At 46.7% G+C, this 8,689-nt stretch overlaps 1 long non-coding RNA gene across 2 annotated transcripts; it reads left to right on the top strand.

The window, feature by feature from the left end:
* The first annotated feature begins 1,779 nt into the window (after window positions 1–1,779).
* On the top strand, window positions 1,780–7,357 carry LOC128422023 (uncharacterized). 2 transcript variants are annotated; one of them, XR_008332416.1, is made up of 3 exons: window positions 1,780–2,379; window positions 3,939–4,915; window positions 6,844–7,357. It is a non-coding gene; the product is annotated as an uncharacterized LOC128422023 (long non-coding RNA). The 2 variants fall into 2 exon arrangements; XR_008332415.1 differs by having other exon boundaries at window positions 1,789–2,379; window positions 4,804–4,915.
* The last annotated feature ends 1,332 nt before the right edge of the window (window positions 7,358–8,689 follow it).

Here is an 8,689-nt window from a genome sequence, read left to right as displayed (position 1 = left end):
GTCTTATACATGGAATAATACGGTGATTTTTAAAACAACAACAACAACAAGAACAACGAAAATAAAACAAAAATTTTTTTTTCCTTCCAGTAGCACCTTAAAGACCAACTAAGTTAGTTCTTGGTATGAGCTTTCGTGTGCATGCACACTTCTTCAAGCTTGGCAAGAGTTCCAAAAGGAAAAACAAAACATTTACCACTCTCAACTGGAGCTACTGAAAAAACAGAAAAACAAGAAACTCTCTAACCTTTCCAACCTACAGGCTACTAATCAAAACAAGATCAACAATATTGTCAATCTCTCACAGCAAGCACTCAGCCCAGCTGAGGAATCAGTCCTTTCACGTGGACTGTCATTCTGCCCTGCCAAATCCCCACACATGATTCAGTTCTGCGGGGACTTGGAAGCATTTTTCCGCCGTTTACGCCTGAAGGAGTATTTTCAACACACACAACAACAAGACAAAGCAGAACAAGCAACAACTTCACAACACAACACCTCTCAACCCACTGGAGAACAACAACCACCCTCCCAACAGAACACTGACCACCAACTACCACCGAAAAAGTGCTACACAAAAAGGGACTCCACATGGACCCCTTCTGATGGACGCAATGCCACACTGGACTTGTACATTGACTGCTTCCGCCACTCTGAAGAAGTGTGCATGCACACGAAAGCTCATACCAAGAACTAACTTAGTTGGTCTTTAAGGTGCTACTGGAAGGGAAAAAAAATTTTGTTTTGACTATGGCAGACCAACACGGCTACCTTTGTGTAACGAAAATAAAGTGAGTGATATGGGTTGTGACTCTTCCCCACATTCTTTCAACAGGAGGTTGGGGCGGTGATCGCCCTGAGCAGATTTTATTATGCTCATTTTATGTGCAGCTATTGTCATGTTGAATGCTAACGCCCTCCCTTTCCTTTACCTCCAGGTTGTCTCCCCGACTGGCGGGGATGGGGTGATGGCTGCTATAAAGTCTTTGATGACCCACCACTTTCATGGGACGAGGCAGAAGTGAGAAGGGCACTTGGGTGCCTTTTTTTGGGGGGGGGGTGAACCTAGAATAATTTTTTTAAAATAAATATTTTTTATTAGATTTTCCATTAAAAAAAACATTTTTACAAAATTATACATCCATTTTTAACTTAAACCCTTTTTCCAGAACTTCCCTCAGCTTGTCTGATAATTTTCCGTTTATTTTTTATCCTCGTCTCACATTTCCCAATATTATATTGCACTCAAATACTCTTAATCACATCATATTTTTTAAACATATTTCTAACAGTAATTTCACAGAGCTTCTTGAAAGCCAACAAACGTTATTTGCTCATCACAGAAATTTTTGATATGCTCTGTAAATTTCTTCCAGTCCTCGGAGAATCTCTGGTCACGTTGGTTCCTAATTCTCCCCGTCAATCTGTCCATTTCTGCGTATTCCATCAGTTTCATCCTCCATTCTTCTTTCATGGGCATCTCTTCCTGTTTCCATTTCTGTGCCAGCAAAATTCTGGCTGCTGTTACTGCATACAAAACTAATTTCACATCTTTTTGTTTTTTTGTTTTTTTGTGAGTTAAATTTTTATTGATTTACAAATAAAAATAAACAGAAAATGAAAAGAAAATAAAAAGAAAAAAGATATACACTTTACATATTTCACATCAAAAATTCCACATTACCATCTCTTATAAGACTTCCTTCAGCTTGTCCGTAAATCATTCGTGGTAATAATTAAAATTACGCATCTTTTTTACTAATTTCATTATCCAGTATTCCCAACAAGAGAGCTTCTGGTTTTTTAACAAAAGTAGAACAAAACCTAGAATAAATTTGGTGCGATTAGCACGTTGAGGAGACCCTCCTTATTTCACTTGTCCTGAAATAACACACAAACCAAAACACAGCTATCTTTTGAAAGTTGCAAAGTGGCTCTCCCAGAAAATAATATGGGGCAAACGTGCATATTTGGGGGGAAATGGGTATAATGCAGATATTGCTGACAATAACATCGAAATGTGCAGTGTGAAGATGAAGAAACAAAGATATAAATGGGCAGGTTATCCCATCTATCTTCTGCAGCGGCCAAACAAAACCTGCATTTCCAGGCTGTCGGATGTTGGACCTTGATTTCAATGTATTGAAATCAATATTCAAGCCAATATTCAACCCAAGCCTGACTTTCAGGACATTTCTAAGGCACACCAAGTTGCATTAAACTCATATATTTGTTACCTCTCAGGAAGCCTGCCATAAATATGATCCCAATGACCACCTCGCATCTCTGCGTGATGCAGAAGACCTGCGCTTCTTAGCTCTCTACCTTTCAGCTTCACAAGTGCAACACGTTTGGATCGGACTATCTGACCAAGATAAGGTGAGCATCCTTTCTTCTCCTTCTCTCCTTGCCCTGTCAGAGCTAATAGTGAATGAATTCTGTGGGAAGGGTATTCCATGAAGCTTCCACAGCTGATGCCCTTGAGATGTTCTGGGCTACACCTGCCCTAACCACCTTTTAAAACCAACATGTGAATCATAGAATCATAGAATCATAGAGTTGGAAGAGACCACAAGGGCCATCGAGTCCAACCCCCTGCCAAGCAGGAAACACCATCAGAGCACTCCTGACATATGGTTGTCAAGCCTCTGCTTAAAGACCTCCAAAGAAGGAGACTCCACCACACTCCTTGGCAGCAAATTCCACTGTCGAACAGCTCTTACTGTCAGGAAGTTCTTCCTAATGTTTAGGTGGATCCATTGCTCTGTGTCCGCTTCTCTGGAGCAGCAGAAAACAACCTTTCTCCCTCCTCTATGTGACATCCTTTTATATATTTGAACATGGCTATCATATCACGCCTTAACCTCCTCTTCTCCAGGCTAAACATGCCCAGCTCCCTTAGCCGTTCCTCATAAGGCATCGTTTCCAGGCCTTTGACCATTTTGGTTGCCCTCCTCTGGACACGTTCCAGTTTGTCAGTGTCCTTCTTGAACTGTGGTGCCCAGAACTGGACACAGTACTCCAGGTGAGGTCTGACCAGAGCAGAATACAGTGGCACTATTACTTCCCTTGATCTAGATGCTATACTCCTATTGATGCAGCCCAGAATTGCATTGGCTTTTTTAGCTGCCACGTCACACTGTTGGCTCATGTCAAGTTTGTGGTCAACCAAGACTCCTAGATCTGTGAAAGCTAAAACTGTAGCCTTATTAGACTTTACTGACTGGTGGTGTCTGCGTTGCTCCCGGGAGGGAGAAAGGAAGTCAAATGACACTGAGGTTGATTCAGAGAAAGAGTTTATTCTGCTCTCCGGATAGCATAAGGCACTTGCGTGATCAGTTCACAGCAAGTCCAAAGAAATGAGAAATTTCATACAGTATATATATCCTCCACGCACCCTCTCCCCCCTTCCCCAGGAATCCAGCCACGTCAGCTTATACACGCAGGTTGACATCAAAGATGTTCCTGCTCCGGTACTCTTAACCATAAAAGGGTGTTCCTCTTCCTGTACTCTTGATCATATAACGGTATTCCTGTTCCGGCACTCTTATCTTGGGGTAAGAAAGTCACCAACTCTCCTGGCGCTGTTCCCGGACTAGGTCTGTGCGTCAGAGTGTGGTCAGGATGTAAGATAAGACACAGACGTGCCATCCCTGCTCCACTGGAACAGCCAAGGCCATCCGTTGCCGTCACAGACTGATAAAGGAGAGCACTTTGTTTATACAGCTGGCTTACTGTTATGCATTTGCTCAACAGCTCAAGTTAATGCATTTTAGAAATGCTCCCTTGGGGAAGGAAAAATGCGGATTTTGGGGCCCGTTCCAGACTGACTACACAGTCAGGTTTTTAGATTTGGGAAGCCCATTCCTTCAAAACTAATGGGTGTGGGAATGTAACCCACTGGAAGCAGTCAAGTACAACATTCCTTGTTTTCCTAGAGTGGACATGCAAGGGAATGTTTGGTCCAGCCTGTCGAAACTTCCTGTTCCTCCTGGCCTGGAGCATCCTTCCTTTTGCATGTGACTAGTGGGTAGGCGTGACCTTTCCAGACCTGGTAAAAGGCAAGAGCATGCCTCCACTCTCTCTCTTTCCCATCTTCCTTTCATCCTGCAAACTTCCTGGACTGAACTGCTGGCTGCCCCAGGTCCGTCTCCCTTACAGGCTAATCCCATTAGTATAAATTTGTAACTTTAAGCCTTAAGCCTGCCTTCAGGGATCACACTATGCTCTGCCTGATCATGAGCAAACTTTCTTTTTGTTGCTTATAAATAAGACTGTGGTGCCTTTATTTTTTTAGGAGGGATTCAAGGGGTCTTACCAGGAAAATATTACCCTAATTAAAACACATTTCAGTCTGGACAAGCCAGATTGAATTGCATATTGTCTTAAGAAACTCACACGAGTTTGCAACTAGTTTTCTGCTGTGTAAAGGGGAATGCACTCTGCTAAGTAAAGGAACTTGCTAGCACAAGTCATGAAGGACATTAATAATAAATATATCCTCTTCTGCCACCCTGAACATTCCCACAATGGGAAGATCAGCCACTCTTTCTCATTTTAGTTTCACACAGTTTTTAAGAACTCAAATATTTCCTGGGGGGGGGAGCAGAATTGTGCTTGTCTTCCCCACCCCAACTCTCCTTGCTCGCCTCCTCCACACCCCAAAGGGTCATTGTGGGCTCCTGGTTGATGTCCTGCTAGTCAAGGAAGATTTTCTATGGTTCATTTGGGTGGAATGATCACGTAGCATGTTGTCTGTACTGGTGGGTCTGTTTGTGACCTGTTCTTTCTGCATCCCTACAGGATGGCAAATGGGAGTGGTCAGATGGATCTGAAGCCTCCTTCATGCCTTGGGGTGAGGGGGAACCTGACGATTCTGGCGTCAAGTTTTGTGTCTTCTTGTCTCACCAAGATGGTAAGGAGTCAGCTTTCAGGACCTGGTCTTTGTGTCGGGGGAGTTAGGTGGCTATCAAATGCTTTGCTAGTGATACCTGCTAGCCAAATGTGTTTACACAGCAATCAATCAATCAATCAATCAATCAATCAATCACCCATCCATCTGGCTGGGTTTCCCCAGCCACTCTGGGCAGCTCCCAACAGAATATTAAAAATACAATAAAACATCAGACATTAAAAACTTCCCTAAACAGGGCTGCCTTCAGATGTCTTCTAAAAGTCAGATCATTGTTTATTTCATTAACATCTGGTGGCAGGGTGTTCCACAGGGTGGGTGCCACCACGAGAAGGCCCTCGGAGATGGACCTCAGTGTCCAGGATGGATGATGGACGTGGAGACACTCTTTCAGGTCTACAGGGCCGAGGCTGTTTAAGGCTTTAAAGGTCAGCACTTTGAATTGTGCCTGGAAATGTACTGGGAGCCAATCTGGGTATTTCAGGACTGACCTTATATGGTCTTAGTGGCTGCTCCCAGTCTCCAGTCTGGGTGCTGCATTCTGGATTAGTTGTAGTTTCTGGGTCACCTTCAAAGGTAGCCCCACATAGAGCACATTGCAGTAGTCCACGTGGGTGCCACTACCAAGAAGGCCCTCTGCCTGGTTCCCTGTAACCTCACTTCTCACAGGGAGGGAACCGCCAGAAGGCCCTTGGAGCTGTATGGGCAGAACGATGGGGGTGGAGAAGCTCCTTCAGATATGTGAGCGTAACAACTGGGCATGCAGTCTTGAGATCTACATTTGACTCTGATGCCTTAACACCTCTTGCAAGCGAATTTAATAGTTTGCACAGCGGTACGGTAGAGAATGGGGGACGCGGGTGGCACTGTGGTCTAAACCACAGAACCTAGGGCTTGCCAATCAGAAGGTCGGCGGTTCGAATCCCCGCAATGGGGTGAGCTCCTGTTGCTCAGTCCCAGCTCCTGCCAACCTAGCAGTTTGAAAGCGCATCAAAGTGCAAGTAGATCAATAGGTACCGCTCCAGCGGGAAGGTAAACAGCGTTTCCATGCGCTGCTCTGGTTCGCAAGAAGTGGCTTAGTAATGCTGGCGACATGACCCGGAAGCTGCACGCCGGCTCCCTTGGCCAGTAAAGCAAGATGAGCGCCACAACCCCAGAGTCGTTCACGACTGGACATAATGGTCAGGGGTCCCTTTACCTTTACGGCAGAGAATAGGGTGTGAGTGTTAGTTTATGCACACAGAGAGAAAGGACAAGAAAGGGTTAATCTAGGTGTGCTTCTGCCGCACCTGCAGCTGGCTAGGTGTGAGTCAGCAAACATGAGAGTGAGTCAGACTAAGTCAGCACAATATAAAGTATAAATACCTGTTGTTTGGAGCAAGTTTGCCTCAGGCTCTTGCCTTTTGGCTAGAACCTAAACTGTTTTGGAACACTGTAAGGAGGACGCAGGTGGCGCTGTGGGTTAAACCACAGAGCCTAAGACTTGCCGATCAGAAGGTCGGCGGTTCGAATCCCCGCGACGGGGTGAGCTCCCGTTGCTCGGTCCCTGCTCCTGCCAACCTAGAAGTACGAAAGCAAGTAGATAAATAGGTACCACTCCGGCAGGAAGGTAAATGGCGTTTCCGTGCACTGCTCTGGTTCGCCAGAAGCGGCTTAGTCATGCTGGCCACATGACCCAGAAGCTGTACGCCGGCTCCCTTGGCCAATAAAGTGAGATGAGCGTCTCAACCCCAGAGTCGGTCACGACTGGACCTAATGGTCAGGGGTCCCTTTACCTTTACCTAAGGAGGACGTGCTGCTCAAAATACCTTGCTGTGATCCGAGTGTTTTGCCAAAAAGAACTGAACTGCCACCTGTTTGTTTTCCTTGGGCTGGATGTGCTCAGGACAAGTGTTGACTCTGACTAAGCTTGTCTCTCTTTCTCTTTCCAGGTTTTCAGAAATTTAGAACTGACCGTTGCCCATACGTTGTGCCCTACGTTTGTGAGAATAAGCCAAAGTGTTGGGGTCCGTGACCTCATCCCTGCCTCTGGATGACTCCATCAAACCCAAGAGGCTTCCATCCCACTTAGTTGCTGAGGTCCCCCAGCCCTGCCTTTCCAGCTGTACCTTTTTAGTGCCCCACTAGATCATGGCCCACTTACTGCTCTCACAATGGCCAACTAGATCCTCCCATGGGAATCCTAGAAGTAGGACTGAGTGCAAGAGCACCTTCCCCTGTGAGCCAAGGATGAACGATCTCTGTAGACCTTCAGATGGAACAAAGCTGTGTCATCCCAGACCATTGCCCTGCTGGTGGCATTTGTGCCCTTTGGGGTTCCTTATAAGTCAGCAGGGGATGCGGGTGGTGCTGTGGGTTAAACCACACAGCCTAGGACTTGCTGATCAGAAGGTTGGCGGTTCGAATCCCCGCGACGGGGTGAGCTCCCGTTGCTTGGTCCCTGCGCCTGCCGACCTTGCAGTTCAAAAGCACATCAAAGTGCAAGTAGATCAATAGGTACCACTCCGGCAGGAAGGGAAACGGCGTTTCCGTGCGCTGCTCTGGTTCGCCATAAGTGGCTTAGTCATGCTGGCCACATGACCCGGAAGCTGTATGCCGGCTCCCTCCACCAATAAAGCGAGATGAGCGTTGCAACCCCAGAGTTGGTCATGACTGGACCTAACGGTCAGGGGTCCCTTCACCTTCACCTTTTATAAGTCAGCAGAGTCACCCAGCAAATCTTCAAGAATCTTCGTCCTCAGTTCAGCTCATCTGTTGGGGATCTCCCATGTGGGAATAAACAGCTCACCTATTTCTGTTCTGCTTAAAGAATTTGTTGAACTTGCAATATTACAAATTATACTACTGGTCCAATAAAGAAACATATAAAGTATATTAAAAAAATCATTCTGTCTCACTGCTCTTCAGCCCTCTGGCCAGAGCAACGGCCTTCATGGCACACGCCACAGGCTTGCACACCCTCTCCTCTAGAGAAGGGGTTGGCAAAGTTTTTGTGGCTTGGGCCGGTTCACGGTCCCAAATGCACAAATGCTATTTCTGGTGCTCCTTCTGGCATAGAGGAGGCGTGCACAGCTACTCATTGGCTGCAGTAGCTTCCTGCAGCCAATGGGAAGCCGGCCAGCATCATGGAAGACGGTCGGCACTCTGCTCCATGCTGGTCTAGCGCGGCACACAGGAGCCGACTGGGTGGGAGGCGGGAGTCCCCGAGTGGGGGGCAGGGGTCCATGGGCCAGTTAAACGACCCCCATGGGCCGCTTGTGGGGAGGGGTATTACTCAGAAGGGTGGTGGGAATGGGTGAAATCAGTATTTGATCCCCTATCAACCAGCCAGATGTCAGGCTACCTGGTATCTTCACTGTATGTAAGGAGCTGAGATTAGAAGCACCTGCTGTAAGGGAGAGGTCTTACCTGTAACCCCAGCTCCTTACAGTACCTGTACAAAAGACACCTGTCAACAGAAGCAATCAATCCAGCAGATTCCAAAGTAGCCACCATGACCAAGACCAAAGAGCTGTCCAAAGATGTCAGGGACAAGACTGTAGACCTGCACAAGGCTGGACTGGGAGGCAACAAAGGAGTGGCTCAAGAAGCAGCACATTAAGGTCCTGGAGTGGCCTAGACCATCTCCAGACCTTAATCCCATCGAAAATCTGTGGAGGGAGCTGAAGGTTCAAGTACCTACACATCAGCCTCGAAATCTTACTGACTTGGAGAGGATCTGCAAAGAGGAGTGGGACAAAACACCTCCTGAGATGGACTTCCGGAGTCGGTGCCATC

The sequence above is a fragment of the Podarcis raffonei genome, chromosome 10, assembly GCF_027172205.1.
Source record: "Podarcis raffonei isolate rPodRaf1 chromosome 10, rPodRaf1.pri, whole genome shotgun sequence".
Lineage (NCBI taxonomy): Eukaryota > Metazoa > Chordata > Lepidosauria > Squamata > Lacertidae > Podarcis > Podarcis raffonei.
This window is presented reverse-complemented; position numbering and strand designations above follow the sequence as displayed.